The sequence below is a fragment of the Aquarana catesbeiana genome, linkage group LG07, assembly GCF_042186555.1.
Source record: "Aquarana catesbeiana isolate 2022-GZ linkage group LG07, ASM4218655v1, whole genome shotgun sequence".
In the NCBI taxonomy this organism is placed as follows: Eukaryota; Metazoa; Chordata; class Amphibia; order Anura; family Ranidae; genus Aquarana; species Aquarana catesbeiana.
This window is the reverse complement of record NC_133330.1, coordinates 338,520,058-338,538,959: the sequence shown is the minus strand read 5'-3', so window position 1 is coordinate 338,538,959 and position 18,902 is coordinate 338,520,058.

Sequence of the window (18,902 nt, the reverse complement as noted above, 5' to 3'; positions counted from 1 at the left end):
TATTCTTAGTGGGTTTTGATGAGGCCAATTAGTTCCCCTTTCCCAATTGAGAAGGGTGTTCTACCACTGCAAATGATGGCGGGGAAGCATGGATTAAAAAAGCATAGATGTGAACGTGTCCCTAAGGAAACCATGTTAAATGGACTGTAGTGCATTTCTGCAAAAAGCAGCAAAAAACCCATCAAATACATGTAAGTTGTATTATTAGTGTCTGATTTATGAAAAATAATTTGACTTTAATAGCACTTTAATTATTAAAGATGCAAGCTTTTGGGATAACTTAGATCCCTTCGCCACTCTTTATACATTATAAAGGCTGATGAAAGGATCTAAGTTATCTCAAAAACTTTCATCAATAATGATTTAAAGCGGAATTAAACTCTCCCAATCAACATGAATTATTTTTAACCCTTATGCTGTTAGCATTGGTAAATAGATAGGAAGGTATATTTATTTGAAAAATAAGGTTTTTTTAGGTTTGCGAATATATATACAAACACGAAGGTTTGAAAATCAGCAGGAGAAAGGTAATGTCATATTTAAAATAGCAGCAACAGGATGATTGGGATTATAGCGGTGCCCATAATTGGAAGGAATACATTTTGTATAAAAAACGTTTATTCATATAAAATGACAGCAGTATTGGTTTTAATAAAAATCAGAGTATAATACATATCATATTAGTGGTCACTGGTGTCCATATATAGAGGATGATCAATATTTATATCGCAACATGTTTCACCACCATTGGCTTCTTCAGGGAATTTCTAAAGACCACCAATTTTCATAGAGCTCCAGAGAGACATCAAAGAAAATCACCAAGTAAGTCCACAGAAATATGGAGGGGAGGCTCTGTGCGATCACAGGGGACACATGGGGACCAGGAAAACTCTGATATACACACTGCGCCCTGAGCCCACCTAGTTGTGTGACATTAGCGAATTAATGTTCGCTAATGTCTTCCTGTTTCTTCCTCCCGGCCAATCAGGGAGCGGGTCCTGAGACCCAATTGGCCCGGGAGTCCTAAGACCCCATTGGCCGCGAATCCTAAGTCCTGATTGGCCGAGAGGAGAAGCGACCACCGGGACTCGGGAGGAGACGCAGAGGGGGAAGCCGCCGAAGCTGCGACCTGGATGGGGTAAATGCGGGACTGGCGGGGGGCCTGCCGGTGTTCTGACAAAATGTCGAACCTGGCAGAATGAGCAACCCGCGTCACTTCCGTTTTCTTTAAACCACCATGAATTGCAGATTTTGACAAATTGCTGTTTATTTTCACAAATTTCTGTTTGGACACAACACCGGCAACCGAATAGAGTCTATATAATAGAGATATTATGAGCGGAGATGGTTACTCTGCTCCGAAACTAGCCAAGAAAATGGCCGCCTCTGAGGCGGCGACAACTTTGTCCTCGTTAGCCGCTGTGCTGCGAAAACAGCGAAATCTTCCTGTACCGGACCGTATTCGGTAGCGGGTGTTGTGTCCAAACACCAATTCATCCAAATCAGCAATTACTTATGGTTTAAAGAAAGCGAAAGTGACGTGGTTTCGATTTTCTGCCGAGTTGCCTATTTTGTCAGGATACCGGGCTACGGGCGAGCGATGCGTGTGAGGGGGTGGGGGAGCGTTGATCAATCGAGTGAGTGAGTGCCGGGGGGGGGGGGGTATTAGGTTGGCTGCCCCCCCCCCAAGAAAATTGAGCACCAGCCGCTACTGCTAAAGACAGAGTTAGATCTAAAAACTATAGTTCTGAAAATATGAAACAGCAAAATCACATCATAAAAGTTGGGTGGATGTTACAATAATAACTCAGAATGTCGACTCTCTGGAATGAATATACAGCTTCCCATGAATGAATGACAACAACATTAATAACATTGTTTTTATAGGCAATTACGTGCTATATTAGACACCCACCTACGAAGAGGGGCTGGGACCGAGAACTGACAAATTTGTGGAAATCTGTTGTTGCCGCAACCATCAAAGGAGCTAATTAAAACTGACTTTAAACCAGCTCAGCACTGATATAATAAAAGACCCGAGGTGAGTCATCTTGTCCCTCCGATGTTCAGAGGTAAAAGTCATTAATCAGTCTCGTTCTGTAATAAAAACGGGACGGTTAAAAACGATTGTGCTGCTGCTGGGGCGAGAAAACCCGAACTGGATATTTCATTTCTAAAGCATTGTAAACGATAAAGTTTTTTTTTGTCCACCTTTTTTTTTTTTTTTCATAATTTTCCCTATTCTTATTGCTGCCCATCTCCTCCAGCCTCTTTCAGCCACTTCTTGCCTACATGCATTTGCACCACGGTCGGCCGCACATCATTGCTCCAAATTGACTTCCTGATAGTGACAATGGTGGCAGGGGCGGACTGACAACTCATGGGGCAATAAGAGATTATGGGCACCCAGGGCAGTAGGAGAAGATTATGGGGCCCCCGGGCAATAGGAGAAGATTATGGGGCCCCCAGGCAATAGGAGATTATGGGGCCCCCAGGCAATAGAAGATTATGGGGCCCCCAGGCAATAGATTATGGGGCCACACAGTATACACACACAGACACACAATATACACACACAGTATACACACAAAGAATACACATACACACACACTGAAAAGGTACTGAAGAGGCGGGGCAGCTATAATCTTGGGATTTTTAGAAAAAAAACACAGATTTTTACATACTGTCCCTGGTTTTATTGAGGCTGGCAACCCTGATGGGGCCCCTTCGTGGCATGGGGCCCTCGGGCAGTGCCCAAGTGCCCAAATGGTCAGTCCGCCCCTGAATGGTGGACCGTCACCATGCAATGTATCAACAATGGCCACTTGAAGTCTCCACCAGGGGTCTGTGTGACACACAAAAGCACAATTGGAAGACAGGGAACAGATTGTGGCCACCCTGTAATAGGAAATACCTTGACAAGGACCTTCTTTGGCAGGATCATCAGGGATTGTTTTAATAATAAAAAAAAAAGACTGAAAACAACTTTTGCAACTAACTTTATGTGTTAAAGAGGAAGTAAAGCTCCGTTATTTTTTTGTTTTTTTTTTTCTGACCTGTAAAAGTAAAATAATGTGCTAGGATGCAGCACATACTAGCACATTGTGTGAAACTTACCTGCAAACGAAGGCCTCGTCGTCACCGCTGGAGGCTGCATCCATCTTCACCCGTCTTCCTTCCGGGACCGCGGACTCCGGCTGTTTGACTGTCCGGAGCCACGTGGTGTCACGACATGCGGGTGGGAGCTGCTGGCACAGGGCTCTGAAGGAACGGCACGGGTGGCCGTTCCTCCAGAGCGTATGCATCGTTGACAATATCGGCAGCATGTACAGTAAATATCTCCTAAACGGCGCACATTTAGGAGATATTTACAGTATCTATAGCCTTATTATGGGCTTACCTATAGGTACAAACAATACATGGAAGTTTACTTCCTCTTTAAAGTATAACTAAAGGCAAAACCTTTTGTTTTTGTTTTTGTTTTGAATAGAGTGTAGAGAAATTAGAACACCTGTCAGTTTTTTTCGCTGTCTGTGTCCCCATTATTTAGATTCACCGTCTCTGTTTGTCTTGATTACCATTATCCCAGAGAGTAAAAGTAAATGGAAATCCCAAATTTCAGGAATTGTGAGGAAATCTTCCAATGGAGGCATTAGTTCCTGTGACCTTGGTGACACCTAGGGATTTCCTAACTTTGAAGGGATGCCCTCTCACTTCCTGTTTTGGCCATGGGACAGGAAGTGAAGGGAAACATCCTCAATGGGACACAGATGGCAAAAAACAGAGGTTTTATCCAAAATTAAGAAAAAGGTTTTGCTTTTAGTTCTACTTTAACACTTCAATGAAATGTTGGTGATTTGGTTTAGATCTGCTGTAGCTATGTTCAAGACACCTTTTAGGTACCAACAGAGGAAGCCAGGCATGACTTCCAGAAAAGAAAAATACTTCAAATAACAGTGTCCTTCACCTACTAAAGTACTGCACTGTGAATACTACACACACACTGTAGCACAGACCGAGCTATCTGGTACAGGGCATATGAGATAATAACAATAGGACAGGGATACTTCTGTCACCAAGCTTCAGATATACACAGAAGTTGCAACAGTTAAATTAGGACACAGGAATACTTGTCTAATAGTCTCCTCCTCTAGTCTGGATGAAAAGCTGAGATGACCATGTTTTACGCTATCACAGTCCTCCAATCAGGGCTTCTAGTCCAGCTAGCAGGAACAGGAAGTACTTATACACCAACTAACTCCAACTAATCTAACTCCAGTCAGTAGGTACCTGTCTGAACGAAATAACTTTGTTATAATTACCAAGCAACAGCTAATTACAAATACAGACAGTAGAGGGAAGATGCCCCCCCAATACCTTTTCTTTTCTCTTTCCCATCCTTTTTGCCTTTCCCTTTCCCCTTGTTTTCCTTTTTCTTTCCTCTCCCTCCATTATCCCTTCCCTTATATTCCTACTCCCTCTGTTATCCCTTCCCTTCTCTTCCTCCCCCCGTGCATTATCCCTTCCTTCCCTTCTCTTTCTTTTTCCTTCTGTTATTCCTTCCTTCTCCCTCTGTTTACCTTCCCTTCTCTTCCTTCGCCCATGGTTAGCCCTTCCCACCTCTTCCTTCTCCCTCTGTTATCACTTCCCTTCTCTTCCTTCCCCCTCTGTTATCATTTCTCTTTCCTTCCCCCTCTGTTTTCCTTTCTCTTCCTTCTCCCTCTGTTATCCCTTCCCTTCTCCCTCCCTTATCTCTTCCCTTCTCTTCCTTCCTCCACTGTTGTCATTTCCCCTTCTCTTTCTTCTCCCTCCGTTGTCCCTCTCCTTCTCTTTCTTCTCCCTCCGTTATCCCTTCCCTTTTCTTCCTTCCCCCTTCATTATTCCTTCCTTCCCTTCTCTTCCTTTTCCTTCTGTTATTCCTTCTCCCATGGTTATCCCTTTCCGTCTCTTCCTTCTCCCTCTGTTATCACTTCCCCTCTCTTCCTCCTCCCTCTGTTACCCCTTCCCTTCTCTTTCCCCCTGTTATCCTTACTCTTCTTCTCCCTCTGTTATCCTTTCTCTTCCTTCTCCCTCTGTTATCCCTTCCTTTCTTCCTCCATTATCTATTCCCTTCTCTTCCTTCTCCCACTGTTGTCCCTTCCCTTCTCCTTCTTCTCCCTACGTTGTCCCTTCCCTTCTCTTTCTTTTCCCTCCGCTATCCCTTCCCTTTTCTTTCTTCCCCCTCCATTATCCCTTCCTTCCCTTCTCTTCCTTTTCCTTCTGTTATTCCTTCCTTCTCCCTCTATTTCCCTTCCATTCTCTTCCTTTTTCTTCTTTCTCCCTCTGTTATCCCTTCCCTTCTCCCTCTGTTATCTCTTCCCTTCTCTTCCTTATCCCACTGTTATCCCTTCCCTTCTCTTTCTTCTCCCTCCATTATCCCATCCCTTCTCTTCCTTCTCTCTCCGTTTTCCATTACCTTCTCTTTCTTCTCTCTCCATTATCCCTTCCTTTCTTAGCCTTCTATGTCCATTATTCTTTCCCCTCTCTTCCGTCTCCTCTGTTATCCCTTCCCTTTCTTCCATCAATTTTTCTTTATTTTCTCTTTCAATAACAGCACTTTTCTTGGTCAGGCCTGAGCCCCATCTCACAGCTTTGAGAAGATCCAGCAGGAAAATAATACAACAGCTGCACACATCCATCCACTCCTGTAATTTGTTATTCATACCACCATTAAAGTTGTTAGCATTAGCGATGTACCTGAAAGTGAGGGAAGAATTATTTTAAGTTTATATTTAGAGGAAAAATAAGAAGTTTTTAGTATACATTTTCTCACTGCAGATGATAGCCAGCTATGAGAGGTCATGCAGAAGAGTATTGTAAAAAGCACATTTATGTTTTGTTTTTTTTTTTGCTTTCTTTCTTGCTACAGCCTCGTCTCACCACTTTGGGTAAGAATCAGTGAAATTGTTTTGCTTGTTTTATTTAGTTTATTCTTTTTTATTTCTTGCTTCCTTTTTCTTTCCTTCCTTAATTTCTTTCATCCCGTCTTTCATTTTTTTTTCTTTTCCTCCTTTATCCCCTCCTTTATTATTTTTTCCCCTTTTCTTTCTTTCTTCCTTCCTTCTCTTTGTAGTGGAGTTACTATATAAACAATAGCAGCACTTTTCTAGGTCAGGCCTTAGCCTCTTCTAGCTTCTTTACTTTATCCCTCGCATTCGTATCAATGTCTTCATTTTTCTTTTTCCTTCTCCTTGCCAGGTGATGGGCTACAGCAATATGAGATGGAGAAGGAGACATTGCCCTTTATTACTGCATGTTTTCCTACTACTGAGACACTGATTTTATGCTGAACCATCCTCCTCCAGCCAGCAGGGGGAGAGCTAAAGCCAACCAAGCCTATAGACTTTTATGCAAAGCGCTGAAAATCCTGGGAGTTGTAGTTTGAGACGGCAGCCATCTAATGGCTACACTATAAAGGTTACACTATATTCCCCAAACTACACTGCGCAGTAGGAGTGAAGAGAGGATATTTATTAAACTGCCTGGGAAAGTTCTGCCTTTTGGCACTGAGGGAGTTAGAGAGCACCTCTGTCTGGATATGCGCCAGCCAACTGGAGACCATACCAGCAGAGATTCAAGCCTGAGACTGGGAATGAGGACAACCCGGAGCAGCACAGCACTGCCAATATCACAACACCTGCACCGCTGACACAGGGTGAGTGGAGCATCCACTCACCCTCTGCCTCCAACCTCTCATGATCAGACACCAGGGAGAGACTAGGGTGTGCCCCCCTTCTACAGTAAGAGGTAACCGCAGCAACCCAGGGACTGGTGAGAGATGTCAGAAACCATGAATCAGACTGAGACAGAAGTACAGTTAAATCACACTTATTTAATAATAATAATAATAATAGTAATAAAAGGTAAACAGAGTAAACGTAGTCAAAACATAGCCAGAGTTCAGGAACCGGAACGGATAGTCAGACAAGCCAAAACGTCAGGAAGCCAGAGAAGAGCGTAGTAGAACAGCAAGCAGGATCTGGAGCCAGAGGGAATGTCAGCCAAGCAATTCTTTAACAGGAACACAGGAGAGCATCTCTAGAGATGTGACCAAGGCAGAGATCATCTGGACTGGATGGCTTAAGTAGGCAGGACTGATGAGCAGGATATCATCAACAGGTGAATCACTGTGGAGAGATAGGAGCTGGCAATTAGCCGACAGCTGAGCGGCCAGCTTTGAGAAGGAAGGGCTGAGCCCAGCCCTGACAGTACCCCCTCCTCAATAACCCCTTCCCCTCGGAGGACCATCAGGCTTGAGGGGAAAACGGCTATGGAAATCATGGAGGAGGACAGGGACTGTACCCTTTCCAATGCACCAGGTACTGTATGCGCCCACGGAATCTACGGGAGTCAACAATGGACTGTACTTTATACTCCTCATGGTTCTCAACCTGGTTGAGAAACCCTCTGCATTGGACTGGATCGCCCCCAAATCGCTGGGGAAGCGGAGCAGAACCAGACATACCTCTTATAGAGGTAATATTCAAGGCGGGTGCCTGCACAGAGACTGGAGCAGCAACAGGGATGGCCTGCAACACAGGTTTTACAGGAGCAGCCACAGTGGGAGATTCCAGGTGAGCCACGCGACTCAGGAGCATTTGTAACGCCATGGCAAACTGATCCATGCGGTGATCCTGCTCATGCAATCTAGAAAAAAATATTACCAACAAGTGGATTGACTGCATCTTCTGAATTCATGTCCTTCGCCTACTGTCAGAAACCATGAATCAGATTGAGACAGAAGTACAGTTAAATTACACTTGTTTATTAATAGTAAAAAAAGGTAAACCGAGTAAACGTAGTCAAATCGTAGCCAGAGATCAGGAACCGGAACGGATAGTCAGACAAGACAAGCCAAAAAGTCAGGGAGCCAGAGAACAGCATAGTAGAACAGCAAGCAGGATCTGGAGCCAGAAGGAATGTCAGCCAAGCAAGTCTTTAACAGGAACACATGAGAGCGTCTCTAGAGATGTGACCAAGGCGGAGGCAGAGATCATCTGGACTGGACGGCTTAAGTAGGCAGGACTGACGAGCAGGATATCATCAACAGGTGAGTCACCGTGGAGAGATAGGAGCTGACAATTAGCCAATAGCTGAGTGGCCAGCTCAGAGAAGGAAGGGCTGAGTCCAGCCCTGACACATAGCCCATAGCTGATACTGCTAGCAGAGACTGAGCCACTCAGAGCATGTACCCAATCCATACCGGACCCATACTGCACCCTATACCACACTTATTCCAAACCTAGACTGCACATATACCAACCCTATTCCGCATTATACTGAACCTTTACTGCATATGAACTATATCTACCTTTTACCTGTGCCCAGTCCATACTGTAGATATACATGCACGCAGGAGTCTTCGTTCCGGCAAGGAGCTCTGAATTTCTAAGCGCATGCACCGCGGACGTCAGCGGTTGCATGTAAGGTGAATATCTCCTAAACCGTACAGGTTAAGGAGATATTCATTTTACCTACAGATAAGCCTTATTAAATGTATACAACCGCTTTAACTGGAACTGTCATTAAGTGCACTAACGCTCTGAAAGAGCTCCAACGATAGCCGGCAGAAGAACACCTCAAAGGACTCTCCTTATTGTAATAATTATTCTGCAAGCCCCCTTTTGTTCCACTGCCCCCTCCCTTTTCTTTTGGACAGTGCTCGATAGAAGAAACATTACTACCTCTCGCTGCTGCACTTGAGGTGGCCTTGCTACTGTTTATGCTGACCTGGACACCAAATGCCATCTTATGCCTAGTCCTTACTGTTAATTATTTTGTATGCAAAATTGTGTTATTGCCATCGTTGACCCATTTTATGCTTGCCTAGTTACCAACCATATTGGGTAACAATATATCAAGTTTGCCTTTCCTACCTGATTTGTGTAGTGATCGAGTATATAATTAATATTTAGGTATTATTATAATGATGATGTAAGTACTCTTCCGCAGCAACCCAATTCTTCCAGAGAGATGCACTTTATTGACTTCCAACACAGAACAAAGTCCAAAGTCCACAGATGACAGAAAAATCCGACAGAGTAGATATAATTCAGAACCCCATGTTCATAGGTCTGTGTGCATACACAGACAAGCCTCTCCACAAACCTATAGACTGAATGCCGTGTTATATTCACCAGGCATTGAATGGCTGAGCAATTTGATTGGCCGTTTCAATTTAGGACTTTGATAAGCTTTAGTCTATCAAACAGACAACAACCCCCAGCCGTGAACAGCCGTGAACCATCCCAATTTGCACTCCCGCATATCAACATCAAGTCCCCTTTAGATATATGTAATTAGATTAGATTAACAGATACCACCTGAATACCCTTTGAGATGTTTAAATAGACTTGCATAAGATTAACACATCAAAGGGTCTTCAGCTGTTAAAATTCAGTTGGACAAATCATCCATTGTCATTCTGGCCTGGTCAACATTGACTGCATGTGTACATACACACAACAATGTCCCACAAAAAATCGGTGAACATATTACAACATATACAACATATAAATTTGGTGACTGTTTTCTTTGATACAGCGCTACTACTGGGTACTTGTATTATCTTCAGTGATTTCCTGTTATATTGTATGTTTGTACACTAAACCTGGTGTGTTAGAGGGGCTGAGGTATTTTGGAAAAGGTTGAGGCAGAGAACCTTTCCTAATCAGAGACTCCTACGGTGGTAGCGCTCTTTCTTCTTTTCTTTTCCCTTCTTTTATCCTCTTTCTTTCCTTTCCTTTCCTTTTCCTTCCTTCCTTCCTTCCTTCCTTCCTTCCTTCCTTCCTTCCTTCCTTCCTTCCTTCCTTCCTTCCTTCCTTCCTTCCTTCTTTCCTTCCTTCCTTCCTTCCTTCCTTCCTTCCTTCCTTCCTTCCTTCCTTCCTTCCTTCCTTCCTTCCTTCCTCCCTTTCTCCCTTCCTCTGTTAGCAGAGTTTGTACATAAACAATAGCAGCACTTTTCCCGGTTAGGCCTTAGCCCCGTCTTACCACTTTGAGGCAGAGACAGAGAAAATCCAGTGAAAAAAATGATACGACATCCACACACATCCAGCCACTCTTATAAGCTGTTATTTATACCACCATTAAAGTTGTTAGCATTAGCGGTGTTCCTGAAAGTGGAAGGAGGATTATTTTAAGTTTATATTTAGAGAGGCGAAGAGGAAAAATAAGAGGTTTTTAGTACGCATTTTCTCACTGCAGATGATAGCCAGCTATGAGAGGTCGTGCAGGAGAATATTGTAAAAAGCACATTAATGTTGCTATTACCGCTAATGGAAAGGAAAGCAAATCCTGTTGGTATTACCGTGTTGCAGACACTAACCCCATTGATGGTGGCTTCACAAACTCGTCTTTTTCTGCCTCCATTGCTGATCACTAACTCTTGGCGGGTCATGGTTTTCTCTACGTTTAACCCCCAGTAGCTTAGCTACAGTGCCTTGAAAAAGTATTCATACCCTGTGAAATTTTCTACAGTTTGTCATGTTACAACCAAAAATATAAATGTATTTTATTGGGATTTTATGTGATAGACCAAAACAAAGTGGCACTTAATTGTAAAGTGGAAGGAAAGTGATAAATGGTTTTCCAAATTTTTTACAAATAAATATCTGAAAAGTGTGGCGTGCATTTGTATTTAGCCCCCTTTACTCTGATACCCCTAACTAAAATCTAGTGGAACCAATTGCCTTCAGAAGTCACCTAATTAGTAAATAGAGTCCACCTGTGTGTAATTTAATCTCAGTATAAATACAGCTGTTCTGTGAAACCCTCGGAGGTTTCTTAGAGTTCCTTAGTGAACAAACAGCAAGGAACCCACCAGACAGGTCAGGGATAAAAGTTGTGGAGAAGTATAAAGCAGGGTTAGGTTATAGAAAACTATCCCAAGCTTTGAACATCCCACAGAGCACTGTTCAATCCATCATCCGAAAATGGAAAGAGTATGGCACAACTGCAAACTCTTCCAAGACACGCCTAAACTGACAGGCTGGGCAAGGAGAGCATTCATCAGAGAAGCAGCCAAGAGGTCCATGGTAACTCTGGAGGAGCTGCAGAGATCCGCAGCTCAGGTGGGAGAATCTGTCCACAGGACAACTATTAGCCGTGCTCTAAATCTGGCCTTTATGGAAGAGTGGCAAGAAGAATGCCACTGTTGAAATAAAGCCATAAGAAGTCCCCTTTGCAGTTTGCGAGAAGCCATGTGGGGGACACAGCAAACATGTGGAAGAAGGTGCTCTGGTCAGATGAGACCAAAATTGAACTTTTTGGCCTGAAAGCAAAATGCTATGTGTGGGGGAAAACTAAAACTGCACATCACCCTGAACACAGCATCCCCACCGTGAAACATGGTGGTGGTAACATCATGTTGTAGGGATGATTTTCTTCAGCAGGGACAGGGAAGCTGGTCAGAGTTTATGGAAGATGGATGGAGCCAAACACAGGGCAATCTTAGAAGAAAACCTGTTAGAGTCTGCAAAAGACCTGAGACTGGGGCGGAGGTTCACCTTCCAGCAGGACAACGACCCTAAACATACAGCCAGAGCTACAATGGAATGGTTTAGATCAGATCAAAGCATATTCATGTGTTAGAATGGCCCAGTCAAAGTTCAGACCTAAATTCAATTGAGAATCTGTGACAAGACTTGAAAATTTTTGTTCACAGACGCTCTCCATCCAATCTGACAGAGCTTGAGATATTTTGCAAAGAATTGGCAAAAATATGACTCTCTAGATGTGCAAAGCTGGTAGAGACATCCCCAAAAAGACTTGCAGCTGTAATTGCAGAGAAAGGCGGTTCTACAAAGTATTGACTCAGGGGGGCTGAATACAAATGCACGCCACATTTTTTCACAGGTTTATTTGTAAAATATGTTGAAAACCATTTATCATTTTCCTTCCACTTCACAATTATTTGCCACTTTGTGTTGGTCTATCACATAAAATCCCATACAAAATACATTTACATTTTTGGTTGTAACATGACAAAATGGGGAAAATTTCTTTTGTTTGCAAACGATTTTTATTATTGTAGAAGGTTCAGTACAGGGGTAAGCAACCTTTTAAGCACAGTGTGCCGAAAAATGTTTTCAAAGAAATTGAGTGTGCCGATTTTATAACAAAAAACCCCCTGCTCATCTGTCCTACCACTGTAACCCCGGTAAATCTGCCCCACCACTGTAATCCCCTCCACACCTGCCCCACCTCTGTACCCCCTGCTCTTCTGCCCCACCAATGTTCCCCCTTTCTCATCTGCCCCACCACTGTACCTCGCTGCACATCTGCTCCAACGCCGTATCCACGTGCTCTTCTGTCTCACTGCTGAACCATCTTCTCATCTGTCCTAACACTGAACTTATCTGCTCATCTGCCCCACCACTGTAACCCCCGTTCTCATCTGCCCCACCAATGTACCTCCTGCACATCTGTCTCACCTCTGTTGCCCCTGCTTTTCTGCCCCATCACTGTAACCCCCTGCTCATGTGTTCCACCGATGTACCTCCTTTCTCCTCTTCACATCTGCCCCACCTCTGTAACCCCCTGCTCATCTGTCCCACCAGTGTAACTCCTTTCTCCTCTGCCCCGCCACTGTACCCCCGGTACATCTGCCCCACCTCTGTACCCCCTGTTCTTCTGCCAACCACTGTAACCCCTGCTTATCTGTTCCACCAATGTACCTCCCTTCACATCTGCCCCACTGCTGTACCCCCCTGCTCTTCTGTCCCACCACAGCCTGGGTAGCCACAAACTTTCAAAGCACTCCTGAGATGTAAGTGGCCTTGATCTTTAGACACTGTGCTTGCTTGTTGCTATCATGTCACAGAGTTCTAATAAACTCCAGTTTGTATTCCAGTGGGTGGTGGGAGTTAAAAGGCAGATACAGGCCCGTGCAGGTGGGTTTCCTGTAGACTTAAATGTCCAAATCATCCCTCTCATTGACATGTAGCACAGAGTCCAAAAAGGTTAGAAAATGTCATCTCCGAGGCGTGACCTGGTTTCATTCCAAGATGGATGCTTAATCTTGTTCCACGAGGTCCTGCTATCTGCCTAAAGTAGCCGACTTACAAATCCACCATGGGGAGCACACCCCGGAGTGCCTAGGCAACATGATCGCAGTCTCCTCGGGATCAAGACACACAGTTAAGCTGCCTTATCCCCGAGATATTCTGGACGTGGCCCAGAGACACCATGCTTAAGTTGCAAGCCTCCTTCCACATGTCCCATTCTCACTGCAATATTTAATGACCTCCTTGAAAGACCCCCTGACACACCGATTGAAATGTAACGCATCTATCAAGCATTAGGCCCGAGAGGAAGAGACACAGACCCCCCTAGAGATGTGATTTGTTGCCTCACTGACTTCCAGCTAAAAGAAGTAATCCTTTGTAAAGCCAGAAGCCGCATTCACTTCTCATTCCAGGGTACTGAAGTAAAGATATACCAAGACCTCTCCAATATTACATTACAAAGCAGAAGAGAACTGCGACCTCTATTTCATGTGCTTAGAGCAAGATCCACTATATACCGCTGGAAATTTCCTTTCTGCCTATCAGTGTCTGCCAACGGACACACAGCAAATCTTAGAGTACCTGAAGATTGGGAGCATTTCTGCACCACCCTGGGCATTCCAAAGGATTGAACTACCTGACTGGTACAGCGATTTATGTTTACCACCATTGCGGAGAGCCACCTCCATCGAGGGCATCACCCAGGCAGGCAATTTCAGTATCCGGCGCCGCCACTGCGTCCATCAACCGCAATCACAATCACAGGCCTCAGGGATCCCAAGAAACGGTAGCCCCACAGCATCGCCAGAGCACCGCAAAAGACTTCACTCATTGAAAGGTAATGGATTTTCTATTATCACTGCTTTCTACATGACATTGGCCTTCTTTTTTTTTTTTTTTACTCTTATCAAGCATATCCAAGAGCATCACACCAACTTTCACTATACCTCATTTATACTACCACTCAGTTTGACAACTTCTTTGGTATAGAAGTCAGAGGAAACTCCTCGCCACTCAGGATTATTCACACTACCTTTGCTTTAGTCCAGATGCAACCATATATACCCCACTTTGACCTCTTTTAGTAAATTATCCCAAAATCAGTATATGACTATGGGACATCACAAATAATTCCTCATGATCTGCTATGAACAAGCAAGTGCATTCAGAAGAAGACCTTTCCCCAATGAGAGTCCCTCATCATCCCTACAAGGTCCATGGAGCCATCCTATAGATCCGACTACACCGATCTCACCACAACTCCCCCAAATACATGAGTAAAAAGGGGGGAAACAAAGTAAAGGGGTGAGATGCACAAAAAAAAAGGAAATGGGGGGGGGGACCTCTCGATATAGAAGTTCAAACAAGTTAAAGGACTAACACACACTACCAGCTTGAACAAAAGTTGCCCATAAACATCACAAACAGTGCACAGAGGGAGATCTCTCTCCCATTAAACCTCAAGAACTAAAGTTAAGCTTCTCATCTACTGAATATAAGACATTCCACCAGCAACATAACAGCTCCATTCTTGTTAAAGGAAATCCAAAAAGAGACATAACACCCCTCCTCTCACCCCCTACACCGCAAGCCTGCCTGCTTCGCCCATTATGGGCAACTACACTCAAAGAAGGACAATTCCAATAATTGCCACTGAAAATACATAAAATTAATTGTTGCGGAATACACCCATGGAACTTCAATCTACATATGGCCAAAAGGAACACACTTTACTAACAGTTTTTCTTTTTCCAGTGTACATTCTTGCTTCTTTAGCAACAAACAGTGGAAAAAAGAAGCCCCATGACGTCAGAAGTTGGGTCAAGGTAGCCTGCTGGGTCACAACCCTGTACCTACTCATAAATAGTAATTATCCTTGCCATAATTACTGCATTTTTATTACATGTTCTGTTTGTCCCCCCTACCACCCCCTACCCTTCTTCTATTATCCCTCTTCCATCTCCGAGTAACCTGATAGAAGTGGTGTTGCCACCTACTGCTATATAGCTGTCTCTAACCCAAGCCAGTTAAGTGGATGACAACACCACTCCTCACCAGATGCTTAATACTGATATAGCTTTAGTTCCCTGGTCTGATATCTAAGGATGACAAACTCACACATGAATCATTTTGATTCAATCTTCTATATAAGCACCCCCACACCTATTATATCCCAACACAATTATGTTTTCCTGTCCTATAACAGGTACTGGATAGCTAGATCCATGCCCACTGGTATTTACCTACATATACCCCCTATGTGTCCCCCTCGGATCCATTTGACCTACTTAAACACATTTTGCTTGCTGTTGTTGTTACTACTCAATTTGTGTAATGTACAGTTAAAAGTTTATAATCTCAAAAGTTGCATACTATCTTATGTTGTTTCCAGACTAATCAGGTAAACCGCTTTTTTTCTGGTAATACCTAGGGAGTTATACAGCTTATAGCCTACTTCTTGTTCTCAAATGCTCAAGGTACACAGCGTCTACTAAGCTGCACAAATTACTATCCAAAATGGCTATCCCTCATACTAAACAAACTATCTATCCCTACGCACCCAACCATCAGGAGAGGAGATCAGATGGAGACACCCCATACTTTTAACCCCCCACCTGTATCTACTCGTATCAACTCTCTAAACCAATCCGACCTCATAGGAACACGAGGTTGATTCCTTCTAGGAACTGTAACCAACCACCCTCACCCACAGCAGACTCAGAGCAGACTCTGACCCTTTTTGGTCCCCCATTTCACAGGTGGGACTGCAGGTTCACACCCACATCCAGTCTACTTAATCCCATAACCCACAAACTTCCCATAACCACCCAAACCCCCCCCCTCTCTAACTCTAAAGGGCTCTTTTGTTTCTTTTACTTTTTCTCTCTCTCTATACCCCACCTTCCCTGACCCCCCTTTTTTAATCTTTTCTCCCCCCCCTTTATTTTTGCCTCTCCTTCTTCCCTCCCCAAACACGTAACTGTCCAAGATATACCATTCTCAAATTATCATGGCCTCACCTAAAAGCACAACTAAAAACCTTACCCTCAAGTTGATCTCTTTAAATGCAAAAGGCTTAAACATACCATAGAAACGCTCACAAATCCTGTCCAGTATGCAGAGCATGCGAGCAGATATAGTCTTCTTACAAGAGACTAATTTTTGCTCTAAAGCTGTCCCTAAACGAACAAACCATTTCTTCCCTCAAATTTACCATGCTACTTCGCCAATTTCCAAGTCTAAAGGGGTCTCTATTCTCCTATCCAAAAATGTACCCTTCCATATCACAGACACCCTCATCGACAACCAAGGGAGATACAGCTTTCTAAAAGGTACCTTCAAAGACAAACCAATCACATTAGCTAACATCTATATCCCCAACATATCCCAAGTCCCATTCTTTCGTACTATAATGCAACATTTGTCCACTTTTCATAAAGCATTCTAATCTTAGGAGGAGATTTCAATGTTCCTCTGGATCCTCACTTCGATATATCCTCAGGCACCTCATACCTGCCTTATAGGGCATTACACCAAATGTCTTGGGGCACCTCTTTGCCCCACCCCCTCAAATTTCCGCAGTAATTAATTAGCTTCGGAGGTATCCCGTCCAATCGGACGAACCGGTAACCCTTCTATGTTGGTTGAGTTATCTCACCACCAATTAAATTGGATTCAGGCTAGTTTTTATTTATGCACTTTACGCCAAATCAGACTATTCCTCCAAGATCTCCTACTCCATGACACATGGCATACAATTCACCCCAAAAATAAAGACTTCACCTATCTTTCTGCACCACACAATAGGTACTCCCGCCTAGACTATTTCTTCTTAACACAACAAGACCTCTCTTATCTAAAAAAGGCTACAGAATAACACACCCGACATCTCAAGCTTGACACAATGGGAGGCACACAAATGTGTAGTAAAAGGAAAACCTTTTTCTTTAGCTGCTAGGATTAAAAAGGAAAGACAAGCTAGAATTATTTACCAAACTCAAAACACTTGAAACATTACACAAGCACACCCTAGCCCAGCAATCCTACCAGGATCTAATTGAAGTCCGCACACTTCTACAAGATGATCTAGGTTGCAACCTCAGAAAACAATTCACACTATCACAAAAGCTTTTTACGAATTTGGTAATAAATGTGGATACCTTCTAGCACAAGCACTACGCTCGAGAAAAGCAAAAGCGAGTGTCCATAAACTGCACCCCACTAATGGTGAAACATTCACGAAAAACAATGACATTGCCCAAGAGTTTGAAGAAATATTTTATTCAGCTTTGTACAATATCGACACATCAAACCCTTCCACCTCCTCCCCATCGGATAGATCTAAAAAAAGATCAAAACCTTCCTAGACAAATTCTGCACAAAGCTATTCCCCCAGACTCCACTAGCAATCGAAAGCCCGATCACTCAAAAAGAATGGGATACTGTAATAAAACAAATAAAATCAGGCAAAAGTCCAGGTCCAGATGGCCTCTCAGTTGTCCAGGGGCGTACCTAGAGCATTTGGAACCCAGCGGATCAGATATCTGGCACCCCCCTCACTGATCATGCCTGTACGCACTCAACCCCCTTCATACCTGTACGCACTCAACCCCCTTCATACCTGTACGCACTCAGCCCCCCTCATACATGTACACACTTAGCCCCCTCATACCTGTACACACTTAGCCCCCTTCATGTACGCACTCAGCCCCCGTCATACATGTACACACTTAGCCCCCTTCATATACGCACTCAGCTCCCCTCATACATATACACACTCGGCCCCCTCATACCTGTACGCACTCAGCCCCCTCATACCAGTACACACTCAGCCTCCCTCATACATGTACGCACTCAGCCCACGCACACACCTGTACGCACTCAGCCCCCCTCATACCTGTATGCACTCAGCCCCCTCATACCTGTATGCACTCAGCCCCCCTCATACCTGTATGCACTCAGCCCCCCTCATACCAGTACACACTCAGCCCACCCACACACCTGTATGCACTCAGCCCCCCTCACACCTGTAGACACTCAGCTGCCCCACCCACACACACCTGTACACACTCAGCTCCCCCCTCCCTCACACCTGTACACACTTAGCTGCCCCACCCACATGCACACCTGTACACACTCAGCTGCCCCCTCACACCTGTACACACTCGGCTCCCCCCTCCCTCACACCTGTACACACTTAGCTGCCCCCCTCACACCTGCACACACTCAGCTCCCCCCTCCCTCACACCTGTACACACTCAGCTGCCCCCCTCACACCTGTACACACTCAGCTCCCCCTCCCTCACACCTGTATACACTTATGAATGAATGAATGATTTGTAAAGCGCTGCAAATGCGAACTGAATCGCCTCAAGGCGCTAGATGCGTTCTCTGTTGTCAGCTTCTTAGAAAAGGAAGGTCTTTAGTTTAAGCACTTAGCTGCCCCCACACACACCTGTACACACTCAGCTTCCCCCCTCACACCTGTATACACACATGTTTGAAAGACCGCTGCGCAAATACAGTGTGACATAAAATATTGCAACAATCACCATTGTATTCTATAGATTCTCTGCTAAAATATATATATATAATGTTTGGGTGTACTAAGTATCTTTCTAGCAAATACGGATTTTAACTTGTAAGCAACAAATGTCAGAAATAGGCTTAGGCATGAAAGGGTTTTTGAGGGTCGTTCCCCTTCACAAAATATATAGGTTCCTGATGGAACTGTACGCAACTGATCAATTATTGGGGAGGGAAGCAAGAGACAGACAATTCTGCCCCCCCCCCATTTTTCTCCTCTATCCCCTCCCTCTTCTTCTCCTCTCCTCCCCCTCCTTCTCATCCCTCCCCCAC